This window comes from Pseudophryne corroboree, chromosome 2, assembly GCF_028390025.1.
Source record: "Pseudophryne corroboree isolate aPseCor3 chromosome 2, aPseCor3.hap2, whole genome shotgun sequence".
NCBI lineage: Eukaryota > Metazoa > Chordata > Amphibia > Anura > Myobatrachidae > Pseudophryne > Pseudophryne corroboree.
Window position 1 is genome coordinate 127260160 of NC_086445.1, and position 13687 is coordinate 127273846.

Here is a 13687-nt window from a genome sequence, read left to right on the forward strand (position 1 = left end):
TATCTTACTCACACAGTCAGCTACCTCATTGCGCCTCTTTTTTTCTTTGCGTCATGTGCTGTTTGGGGAGGGTTTTTTAGAAGGGCCATCCTGCGTGACACTGCAGTGCCACTCCTAGATGGGCCCGGTGTTTGTGTCGGCCACTAGGGTCGCTTATCTTACTCACACAGTCAGCTACCTCATTGCGCCTCTTTTTTTCTTTGCGTCATGTGCTGTTTGGGGAGGGTTTTTTGGAAGGGACATCCTGCGTGACACTGCAGTGCCACTCCTAGATGGGCCCGGTGTTTGTGTCGGCCACTAGGGTCGCTTATCTTACTCACACAGCTACCTCATTGCGCCTCTTTTTTTCTTTGCGTCATGTGCTGTTTGGGGAGGGTTTTTTGGAAGGGACATCCTGCGTGACACTGCAGTGCCACTCCTAGATGGGCCCGGTGTTTGTGTCGGCCACTAGGGTCGCTTATCTTACTCACACAGCGACCTCGGTGCAAATTTTAGGACTAAAAATAATATTGTGAGGTGTGAGGTATTCAGAATAGACTGAAAATGAGTGGAAATTATGGTTTTTGAGGTTAATAATACTTTGGGATCAAAATGACCCCCAAATTCTATGATTTAAGCTGTTTTTTAGGGTTTTTTGAAAAAAACACCCGAATCCAAAACACACCCGAATCCGACAAAAAAAATTCGGTGAGGTTTTGCCAAAACGCGGTCGAACCCAAAACACGGCCGCGGAACCGAACCCAAAACCAAAACACAAAACCCGAAAAATTTCCGGCGCTCATCTCTAGATGTAACCGCGTACGCCGATTATTTAATATAATCCGTTCTCTGCCTGAAAAAACGATACACAGTGACTCAGTCACATACCATATCTGTGCTCAGCCCAGTGTGCTGCTGCATCATCTATGTATAATATCTGACTGTGCTCACACAGCTTAATTGTGGGGGAGACTGGGGAGCAGTTAGGTTATAGCAGGAGCCAGGAGTACATATTAAAATTAAACAGTGCACACTTTTTTTCTGCAGGAGTGCCACTGCCAGTGTGACTGACCAGTGACCTGACCACCAGTATATAGTATACTATATTGTATTGTGAATGTCTGCCTGTAAAAGTTAAACACACGTCGTGTGACTTGTGTGGTGTTTTTTTATTCTATAAAATAAAAAACTCATTCTGCTGACAGACAGTGTCCAGCAGGTCCGTCATTATATAATATATACCTGTCCGGCTGCAGTAGTGATATATATATATTTTTTATATCATTATTTATCATCCAGTCGCAGCAGACACAGTACGGTAGTTCACGGCTGTAGCTACCTCTGTGTCGGCACTCGGCAGTCCATCCATAATTGTATACCACCTACCCGTGGTTTTTTTTTCTTTCTTCTTTATACATACTACATCTCATTATCATCCAGTCTATATTAGCAGCAGACACAGTACAGTACGGTAGTCCACGGCTGTAGCTACCTCTGTGTCGGCACTCGGCAGTCCATCCATAATTGTATACCACCTACCCGTGGTTTTTTTTTCTTTCTTCTTTATACATACTACATCTCATTATCATCCAGTCTATATTAGCAGCAGACACAGTACAGTACGGTAGTCCACGGCTGTAGCTACCTCTGTGTCGGCACTCGGCAGTCCGTCCATAATTGTATACCACCTACCCGTGGGTTTTTTTTTCTTTCTTCTTTATACATACTACATCTCATTATCATCCAGTCTATATTATCAGCAGACACAGTACAGTACGGTAGTCCACGGCTGTAGCTACCTCTGTGTCGGCACTCGGCAGTCCGTCCATAATTGTATACCACCTACCCGTGGTTTTTTTTTCTTTCTTCTTTATACATACTACATCTCATTATCATCCAGTCTATATTATCAGCAGACACAGTACAGTACGGTAGTCCACGGCTGTAGCTACCTCTGTGTCGGCACTCGGCAGTCCATTCATAATTGTATACCACCTACCCGTGGTTTTTTTTCCTTTCTTCTTTATACATACTACATCTCATTATCATCCAGTCTATATTAGCAGCAGACACAGTACAGTACGGTAGTCCACGGCTGTAGCTACCTCTGTGTCGGCACTCGGCAGTCCATCCATAATTGTATACCACCTACCCGTGTTTTTTTTTTCTTTCTTCTTTATACATACTACATCTCATTATCATCCAGTCTATATTAGCAGCAGACACAGTACAGTACGGTAGTCCACGGCTGTAGCTACCTCTGTGTCGGCACTCGGCAGTCCGTCCATAATTGTATACCACCTACCCGTGGTTTTTTTTTTCTTTCTTCTTTATACATACTACATCTCATTATCATCCAGTCTATATTAGCAGCAGACACAGTACAGTACGGTAGTCCACGGCTGTAGCTACCTCTGTGTCGGCACTCGGCAGTCCATCCATAATTGTATACCACCTACCCGTGGTTTTTTTTTCTTTCTTCTTTATACATACTACATCTCATTATCATCCAGTCTATATTAGCAGCAGACACAGTACAGTACGGTAGTCCACGGCTGTAGCTACCTCTGTGTCGGCACTCGGCAGTCCGTCCATAATTGTATACCACCTACCCGTGGTTTTTTTTTCTTTCTTCTTTATACATACTACATCTCATTATCATCCAGTCTATATTAGCAGCAGACACAGTACAGTACGGTAGTCCACGGCTGTAGCTACCTCTGTGTCGGCACTCGGCAGTCCATCCATAATTGTATACCACCTACCCGTGGTTTTTTTTTCTTTCTTCTTTATACATACTACATCTCATTATCATCCAGTCTATATTAGCAGCAGACACAGTACAGTACGGTAGTCCACGGCTGTAGCTACCTCTGTGTCGGCACTCGGCAGTCCATCCATAATTGTATACCACCTACCCGTGGTTTTTTTTTCTTTCTTCTTTATACATACATACTACATCTCATTATCATCCAGTCTATATTAGCAGCAGACACAGTACAGTACAATAGTCCACGGCTGTAGCTACCTCTGTGTCGGCACTCGGCAGTCCATCCATAATTGTATACTAGTATCCATCCATCTCCATTGTTTACCTGAGGTGCCTTTTAGTTGTGCCTATTAAAATATGGAGAACAAAAATGTTGAGGTTCCAAAATTAGGGAAAGATCAAGATCCACTTCCACCTCGTGCTGAAGCTGCTGCCACTAGTCATGGCCGAGACGATGAAATGCCAGCAACGTCGTCTGCCAAGGCCGATGCCCAATGTCATAGTACAGAGCATGTCAAATCCAAAACACCAAATATCAGTAAAAAAAGGACTCCAAAACCTAAAATAAAATTGTCGGAGGAGAAGCGTAAACTTGCCAATATGCCATTTACCACACGGAGTGGCAAGGAACGGCTGAGGCCCTGGCCTATGTTCATGGCTAGTGGTTCAGCTTCACATGAGGATGGAAGCACTCAGCCTCTCGCTAGAAAACTGAAAAGACTCAAGCTGGCAAAAGCACCGCAAAGAACTGTGCGTTCTTCGAAATCCCAAATCCACAAGGAGAGTCCAATTGTGTCGGTTGCGATGCCTGACCTTCCCAACACTGGACGTGAAGAGCATGCGCCTTCCACCATTTGCACGCCCCCTGCAAGTGCTGGAAGGAGCACCCGCAGTCCAGTTCCTGATAGTCAGATTGAAGATGTCAGTGTTGAAGTACACCAGGATGAGGAGGATATGGGTGTTGCTGGCGCTGGGGAGGAAATTGACCAGGAGGATTCTGATGGTGAGGTGGTTTGTTTAAGTCAGGCACCCGGGGAGACACCTGTTGTCCGTGGGAGGAATATGGCCATTGACATGCCTGGTGAAAATACCAAAAAAATCAGCTCTTCGGTGTGGAAGTATTTCAACAGAAATGCGGACAACAGGTGTCAAGCCGTGTGTTGCCTTTGTCAAGCTGTAATAAGTAGGGGTAAGGACGTTAACCACCTCGGAACATCCTCCCTTATACGTCACCTGCAGCGCATTCATAATAAGTCAGAGACAAGTTCAAAAACTTTGGGCGACAGCGGAAGCAGTCCACTGACCAGTAAATCCCTTCCTCTTGTAACCAAGCTCATGCAAACCACCCCACCAACTCCCTCAGTGTCAATTTCCTCCTTCCCCAGGAATGCCAATAGTCCTGCAGGCCATGTCACTGGCAATTCTGACGAGTCCTCTCCTGCCTGGGATTCCTCCGATGCATCCTTGCGTGTAACGCCTACTGCTGCTGGCGCTGCTGTTGTTGCTGCTGGGAGTCGATGGTCATCCCAGAGGGGAAGTCGTAAGCCCACTTGTACTACTTCCAGTAAGCAATTGACTGTCCAACAGTCCTTTGCGAGGAAGATGAAATATCACAGCAGTCATCCTGCTGCAAAGCGGATAACTGAGGCCTTGACAACTATGTTGGTGTTAGACGTGCGTCCGGTATCCGCCGTTAGTTCACAGGGAACTAGACAATTTATTGAGGCAGTGTGCCCCCGTTACCAAATACCATCTAGGTTCCACTTCTGTAGGCAGGCGATACCGAGAATGTACACGGACGTCAGAAAAAGACTCACCAGTGTCCTAAAAAATGCAGTTGTACCCAATGTCCACTTAACCACGGACATGTGGACAAGTGGAGCAGGGCAGGGTCAGGACTATATGACTGTGACAGCCCACTGGGTAGATGTATGGACTCCCGCCGCAAGAACAGCAGCGGCGGCACCAGTAGCAGCATCTCGCAAACGCCAACTCTTTCCTAGGCAGGCTACGCTTTGTATCACCGCTTTCCAGAATACGCACACAGCTAAAAACCTCTTACGGCAACTGAGGAAGATCATCGCAGAATGGCTTACCCCAATTGGACTCTCCTGTGGATTTGTGGCATCGGACAACGCCAGCAATATTGTGTGTGCATTAAATATGGGCAAATTCCAGCACGTCCCATGTTTTGCACATACCTTGAATTTGGTGGTGCAGAATTTTTAAAAAAACGACAGGGGCGTGCAAGAGATGCTGTCGGTGGCCAGAAGAATTGCGGGACACTTTCGGCGTACAGGCACCACGTACAGAAGACTGGAGCACCACCAAAAACTACTGAACCTGCCCTGCCATCATCTGAAGCAAGAAGTGGTAACGAGGTGGAATTCAACCCTCTATATGCTTCAGAGGTTGGAGGAGCAGCAAAAGGCCATTCAAGCCTATACAATTGAGCACGATATAGGAGGTGGAATGCACCTGTCTCAAGTGCAGTGGAGAATGATTTCAACGTTGTGCAAGGTTCTGATGCCCTTTGAACTTGCCACACGTGAAGTCAGTTCAGACACTGCCAGCCTGAGTCAGGTCATTCCCCTCATCAGGCTTTTGCAGAAGAAGCTGGAGGCATTGAAGAAGGAGCTAAAAGGGAGCGATTCCGCTAGGCATGTGGGACTTGTGGATGCAGCCCTTAATTCGCTTAACAAGGATTCACGGGTGGTCAATCTGTTGAAATCAGAGCACTAAATTTTGGCCACCGTGCTCGATCCTAGATTTAAAACCTACCTTGGATCTCTCTTTCCGGCAGACACAAGTCTGCTGGGGTGCAAAGACCTGCTGGTGACAAAATTGTCAAGTCAAGCGGAACGCGACCTGTCAACATCTCCTCCTTCACATTCTCCCGCAACTGGGGGTGCGAGGAAAAGGCTCAGAATTCCGAGCCCACCCGCTGGCTGTGATGCAGGGCAGTCTGGAGCGACTGCTGATGCTGACATCTGGTCCGGACTGAAGGACCTGACAACGATTACGGACATGTCGTCTACTGTCACTGCATATGATTCTCTCAACATTGAAAGAATGGTGGAGGATTATATGAGTGACCGCATCCAAGTAGGCACGTCACACAGTCCGTACTTATACTGGCAGGAAAAAGAGGCAATTTGGAGGCCCTTGCACAAACTGGCTTTATTCTACCTAAGTTGCCCTCCCACAAGTGTGTACTCCGAAAGAGTGTTTAGTGCCGCCGCTCACCTTGTCAGCAATCGGCGTACGAGGTTACATCCAGAAAATGTGGAGAAGATGATGTTCATTAAAATGAATTATAATCAATTCCTCCGCGGAGACATTGACCAGCAGCAATTGCCTCCACAAAGTACACAGGGAGCTGAGATGGTGGATTCCAGTGGGGACGAATTGATAATCTGTGAGGAGGGGGATGTACACGGTGATATATCGGAGGATGATGATGAGGTGGACATCTTGCCTCTGTAGAGCCAGTTTGTGCAAGGAGAGATTAATTGCTTCTTTTTTGGGGGGGGTCCAAACCAACCCGTCATATCAGTCACAGTCGTGTGGCAGACCCTGTCACTGAAATGATGGGTTGGTTAAAGTGTGCATGTCCTGTTTATACAACATAAGGGTGGGTGGGAGGGCCCAAGGACAATTCCATCTTGCACCTCTTTTTTCTTTTATTTTTCTTTGCGTCATGTGCTGTTTGGGGAGGGTTTTTTGGAAGGGCCATCCTGCGTGACACTGCAGTGCCACTCCTAGATGGGCCCGGTGTTTGTGTCGGCCACTAGGGTCGCTTATCTTACTCGCACAGTCAGCTACCTCATTGCGCCTCTTTTTTTCTTTGCGTCATGTGCTGTTTGGGGAGGGTTTTTTGGAAGGGCCATCCTGCGTGACACTGCAGTGCCACTCCTAGGTGGGCCCGGTGTTTGTGTCGGCCACTAGGGTCGCTTATCTTACTCACACAGTCAGCTACCTCATTGCGCCTCTTTTTTTCTTTGCGTCATGTGCTGTTTGGGGAGGGTTTTTTAGAAGGGCCATCCTGCGTGACACTGCAGTGCCACTCCTAGATGGGCCCGGTGTTTGTGTCGGCCACTAGGGTCGCTTATCTTACTCACACAGTCAGCTACCTCATTGCGCCTCTTTTTTTCTTTGCGTCATGTGCTGTTTGGGGAGGGTTTTTTGGAAGGGACATCCTGCGTGACACTGCAGTGCCACTCCTAGATGGGCCCGGTGTTTGTGTCGGCCACTAGGGTCGCTTATCTTACTCACACAGCTACCTCATTGCGCCTCTTTTTTTCTTTGCGTCATGTGCTGTTTGGGGAGGGTTTTTTGGAAGGGACATCCTGCGTGACACTGCAGTGCCACTCCTAGATGGGCCCGGTGTTTGTGTCGGCCACTAGGGTCGCTTATCTTACTCACACAGCGACCTCGGTGCAAATTTTAGGACTAAAAATAATATTGTGAGGTGTGAGGTATTCAGAATAGACTGAAAATGAGTGGAAATTATGGTTTTTGAGGTTAATAATACTTTGGGATCAAAATGACCCCCAAATTCTATGATTTAAGCTGTTTTTTAGGGTTTTTTGAAAAAAACACCCGAATCCAAAACACACCCGAATCCGACAAAAAAAATTCGGTGAGGTTTTGCCAAAACGCGGTCGAACCCAAAACACGGCCGCGGAACCGAACCCAAAACCAAAACACAAAACCCGAAAAATTTCCGGCGCTCATCTCTAGATGTAACCGCGTACGCCGATTATTTAATATAATCCGTTCTCTGCCTGAAAAAACGATACACAGTGACTCAGTCACATACCATATCTGTGCTCAGCCCAGTGTGCTGCTGCATCATCTATGTATAATATCTGACTGTGCTCACACAGCTTAATTGTGGGGGAGACTGGGGAGCAGTTAGGTTATAGCAGGAGCCAGGAGTACATATTAAAATTAAACAGTGCACACTTTTTTTCTGCAGGAGTGCCACTGCCAGTGTGACTGACCAGTGACCTGACCACCAGTATATAGTATACTATATTGTATTGTGAATGTCTGCCTGTAAAAGTTAAACACACGTCGTGTGACTTGTGTGGTGTTTTTTTATTCTATAAAATAAAAAACTCATTCTGCTGACAGACAGTGTCCAGCAGGTCCGTCATTATATAATATATACCTGTCCGGCTGCAGTAGTGATATATATATATTTTTTATATCATTATTTATCATCCAGTCGCAGCAGACACAGTACGGTAGTTCACGGCTGTAGCTACCTCTGTGTCGGCACTCGGCAGTCCATCCATAATTGTATACCACCTACCCGTGGTTTTTTTTTCTTTCTTCTTTATACATACTACATCTCATTATCATCCAGTCTATATTAGCAGCAGACACAGTACAGTACGGTAGTCCACGGCTGTAGCTACCTCTGTGTCGGCACTCGGCAGTCCATCCATAATTGTATACCACCTACCCGTGGTTTTTTTTTCTTTCTTCTTTATACATACTACATCTCATTATCATCCAGTCTATATTAGCAGCAGACACAGTACAGTACGGTAGTCCACGGCTGTAGCTACCTCTGTGTCGGCACTCGGCAGTCCGTCCATAATTGTATACCACCTACCCGTGGGTTTTTTTTTCTTTCTTCTTTATACATACTACATCTCATTATCATCCAGTCTATATTATCAGCAGACACAGTACAGTACGGTAGTCCACGGCTGTAGCTACCTCTGTGTCGGCACTCGGCAGTCCGTCCATAATTGTATACCACCTACCCGTGGTTTTTTTTTCTTTCTTCTTTATACATACTACATCTCATTATCATCCAGTCTATATTAGCAGCAGACACAGTACAGTACGGTAGTCCACGGCTGTAGCTACCTCTGTGTCGGCACTCGGCAGTCCGTCCATAATTGTATACCACCTACCCGTGGTTTTTTTTTTCTTTCTTCTTTATACATACTACATCTCATTATCATCCAGTCTATATTAGCAGCAGACACAGTACAGTACGGTAGTCCACGGCTGTAGCTACCTCTGTGTCGGCACTCGGCAGTCCATCCATAATTGTATACCACCTACCCGTGGTTTTTTTTCCTTTCTTCTTTATACATACTACATCTCATTATCATCCAGTCTATATTAGCAGCAGACACAGTACAGTACGGTAGTCCACGGCTGTAGCTACCTCTGTGTCGGCACTCGGCAGTCCATCCATAATTGTATACCACCTACCCGTGGTTTTTTTTTCTTTCTTCTTTATACATACTACATCTCATTATCATCCAGTCTATATTAGCAGCAGACACAGTACAGTACGGTAGTCCACGGCTGTAGCTACCTCTGTGTCGGCACTCGGCAGTCCGTCCATAATTGTATACCACCTACCCGTGGTTTTTTTTTTCTTTCTTCTTTATACATACTACATCTCATTATCATCCAGTCTATATTAGCAGCAGACACAGTACAGTACGGTAGTCCACGGCTGTAGCTACCTCTGTGTCGGCACTCGGCAGTCCATCCATAATTGTATACCACCTACCCGTGGTTTTTTTTTCTTTCTTCTTTATACATACTACATCTCATTATCATCCAGTCTATATTAGCAGCAGACACAGTACAGTACGGTAGTCCACGGCTGTAGCTACCTCTGTGTCGGCACTTGGCAGTCCGTCCATAATTGTATACCACCTACCCGTGGTTTTTTTTTCTTTCTTCTTTATACATACTACATCTCATTATCATCCAGTCTATATTAGCAGCAGACACAGTACAGTACGGTAGTCCACGGCTGTAGCTACCTCTGTGTCGGCACTCGGCAGTCCATCCATAATTGTATACCACCTACCCGTGGTTTTTTTTTCTTTCTTCTTTATACATACTACATCTCATTATCATCCAGTCTATATTAGCAGCAGACACAGTACAGTACGGTAGTCCACGGCTGTAGCTACCTCTGTGTCGGCACTCGGCAGTCCATCCATAATTGTATACCACCTACCCGTGGTTTTTTTTTCTTTCTTCTTTATACATACATACTACATCTCATTATCATCCAGTCTATATTAGCAGCAGACACAGTACAGTACAATAGTCCACGGCTGTAGCTACCTCTGTGTCGGCACTCGGCAGTCCATCCATAATTGTATACTAGTATCCATCCATCTCCATTGTTTACCTGAGGTGCCTTTTAGTTGTGCCTATTAAAATATGGAGAACAAAAATGTTGAGGTTCCAAAATTAGGGAAAGATCAAGATCCACTTCCACCTCGTGCTGAAGCTGCTGCCACTAGTCATGGCCGAGACGATGAAATGCCAGCAACGTCGTCTGCCAAGGCCGATGCCCAATGTCATAGTACAGAGCATGTCAAATCCAAAACACCAAATATCATGTAAAAAAAGGACTCCAAAACCTAAAATAAAATTGTCGGAGGAGAAGCGTAAACTTGCCAATATGCCATTTACCACACGGAGTGGCAAGGAACGGCTGAGGCCCTGGCCTATGTTCATGGCTAGTGGTTCAGCTTCACATGAGGATGGAAGCACTCAGCCTCTCGCTAGAAAACTGAAAAGACTCAAGCTGGCAAAAGCACCGCAAAGAACTGTGCGTTCTTCGAAATCCCAAATCCACAAGGAGAGTCCAATTGTGTCGGTTGCGATGCCTGACCTTCCCAACACTGGACGTGAAGAGCATGCGCCTTCCACCATTTGCACGCCCCCTGCAAGTGCTGGAAGGAGCACCCGCAGTCCAGTTCCTGATAGTCAGATTGAAGATGTCAGTGTTGAAGTACACCAGGATGAGGAGGATATGGGTGTTGCTGGCGCTGGGGAGGAAATTGACCAGGAGGATTCTGATGGTGAGGTGGTTTGTTTAAGTCAGGCACCCGGGGAGACACCTGTTGTCCGTGGGAGGAATATGGCCATTGACATGCCTGGTGAAAATACCAAAAAAATCAGCTCTTCGGTGTGGAAGTATTTCAACAGAAATGCGGACAACAGGTGTCAAGCCGTGTGTTGCCTTTGTCAAGCTGTAATAAGTAGGGGTAAGGACGTTAACCACCTCGGAACATCCTCCCTTATACGTCACCTGCAGCGCATTCATAATAAGTCAGAGACAAGTTCAAAAACTTTGGGCGACAGCGGAAGCAGTCCACTGACCAGTAAATCCCTTCCTCTTGTAACCAAGCTCACGCAAACCACCCCACCAACTCCCTCAGTGTCAATTTCCTCCTTCCCCAGGAATGCCAATAGTCCTGCAGGCCATGTCACTGGCAATTCTGACGAGTCCTCTCCTGCCTGGGATTCCTCCGATGCATCCTTGCGTGTAACGCCTACTGCTGCTGGCGCTGCTGTTGTTGCTGCTGGGAGTCGATGGTCATCCCAGAGGGGAAGTCGTAAGCCCACTTGTACTACTTCCAGTAAGCAATTGACTGTCCAACAGTCCTTTGCGAGGAAGATGAAATATCACAGCAGTCATCCTGCTGCAAAGCGGATAACTGAGGCCTTGACAACTATGTTGGTGTTAGACGTGCGTCCGGTATCCGCCGTTAGTTCACAGGGAACTAGACAATTTATTGAGGCAGTGTGCCCCCGTTACCAAATACCATCTAGGTTCCACTTCTGTAGGCAGGCGATACCAAGAATGTACACGGACGTCAGAAAAAGACTCACCAGTGTCCTAAAAAATGCAGTTGTACCCAATGTCCACTTAATTTGGTGGTGCAGAATTTTTTAAAAAAACGACAGGGGCGTGCAAGAGATGCTGTCGGTGGCCAGAAGAATTGCGGGACACTTTCGGCGTACAGGCACCACGTACAGAAGACTGGAGCACCACCAAAAACTACTGAACCTGCCCTGCCATCATCTGAAGCAAGAAGTGGTAACGAGGTGGAATTCAACCCTCTATATGCTTCAGAGGTTGGAGGAGCAGCAACATCCCATTCAAGCCTATACAATTGAGCACGATATAGGAGGTGGAATGCACCTGTCTCAAGTGCAGTGGAGAATGATTTCAACGTTGTGCAAGGTTCTGATGCCCTTTGAACTTGCCACACGTGAAGTCAGTTCAGACACTGCCAGCCTGAGTCAGGTCATTCCCCTCATCAGGCTTTTGCAGAAGAAGCTGGAGGCATTGAAGAAGGAGCTAAAAGGGAGCGATTCCGCTAGGCATGTGGGACTTGTGGATGCAGCCCTTAATTCGCTTAACAAGGATTCACGGGTGGTCAATCTGTTGAAATCAGAGCACTACATTTTGGCCACCGTGCTCGATCCTAGATTTAAAACCTACCTTGGATCTCTCTTTCCGGCAGACACAAGTCTGCTGGGGTGCAAAGACCTGCTGGTGACAAAATTGTCAAGTCAAGCGGAACGCGACCTGTCAACATCTCCTCCTTCACATTCTCCCGCAACTGGGGGTGCGAGGAAAAGGCTCAGAATTCCGAGCCCACCCGCTGGCTGTGATGCAGGGCAGTCTGGAGCGACTGCTGATGCTGACATCTGGTCCGGACTGAAGGACCTGACAACGATTACGGACATGTCGTCTACTGTCACTGCATATGATTCTCTCAACATTGAAAGAATGGTGGAGGATTATATGAGTGACCGCATCCAAGTAGGCACGTCACACAGTCCGTACTTATACTGGCAGGAAAAAGAGGCAATTTGGAGGCCCTTGCACAAACTGGCTTTATTCTACCTAAGTTGCCCTCCCACAAGTGTGTACTCCGAAAGAGTGTTTAGTGCCGCCGCTCACCTTGTCAGCAATCGGCGTACGAGGTTACATCCAGAAAATGTGGAGAAGATGATGTTCATTAAAATTAATTATAATCAATTCCTCCGCGGAGACATTGACCAGCAGCAATTGCCTCCACAAAGTACACAGGGAGCTGAGATGGTGGATTCCAGTGGGGACGAATTGATAATCTGTGAGGAGGGGGATGTACACGGTGATATATCGGAGGATGATGATGAGGTGGACATCTTGCCTCTGTAGAGCCAGTTTGTGCAAGGAGAGATTAATTGCTTCTTTTTTGGGGGGGGTCCAAACCAACCCGTCATATCAGTCACAGTCGTGTGGCAGACCCTGTCACTGAAATGATGGGTTGGTTAAAGTGTGCATGTCCTGTTTATACAACATAAGGGTGGGTGGGAGGGCCCAAGGACAATTCCATCTTGCACCTCTTTTTTCTTTTATTTTTCTTTGCGTCATGTGCTGTTTGGGGAGGGTTTTTTGAAAGGGCCATCCTGCGTGACACTGCAGTGCCACTCCTAGATGGGCCCGGTGTTTGTGTCGGCCACTAGGGTCGCTTATCTTACTCGCACAGTCAGCTACCTCATTGCGCCTCTTTTTTTCTTTGCGTCATGTGCTGTTTGGGGAGGGTTTTTTGGAAGGGCCATCCTGCGTGACACTGCAGTGCCACTCCTAGGTGGGCCCGGTGTTTGTGTCGGCCACTAGGGTCGCTTATCTTACTCACACAGTCAGCTACCTCATTGCGCCTCTTTTTTTCTTTGCGTCATGTGCTGTTTGGGGAGGGTTTTTTAGAAGGGCCATCCTGCGTGACACTGCAGTGCCACTCCTAGATGGGCCCGGTGTTTGTGTCGGCCACTAGGGTCGCTTATCTTACTCACACAGTCAGCTACCTCATTGCGCCTCTTTTTTTCTTTGCGTCATGTGCTGTTTGGGGAGGGTTTTTTGGAAGGGACATCCTGCGTGACACTGCAGTGCCACTCCTAGATGGGCCCGGTGTTTGTGTCGGCCACTAGGGTCGCTTATCTTACTCACACAGCTACCTCATTGCGCCTCTTTTTTTCTTTGCGTCATGTGCTGTTTGGGGAGGGTTTTTTGGAAGGGACATCCTGCGTGACACTGCAGTGCCACTCCTAGATGGGCCCGGTGTTTGTGTCGGCCACTAGGGTCGCTTATCTTACTCACAC

General features: G+C 47.0%; 1 protein-coding gene across 1 annotated transcript in view; it reads right to left on the reverse strand.

Annotated features, from left to right (window-relative positions):
- ATP8A2 (ATPase phospholipid transporting 8A2) overlaps positions 1-13687 on the reverse strand; it is a 1320460-nt gene that overhangs the window by 1248224 nt on the left and 58549 nt on the right. The window lies entirely within an intron of this gene.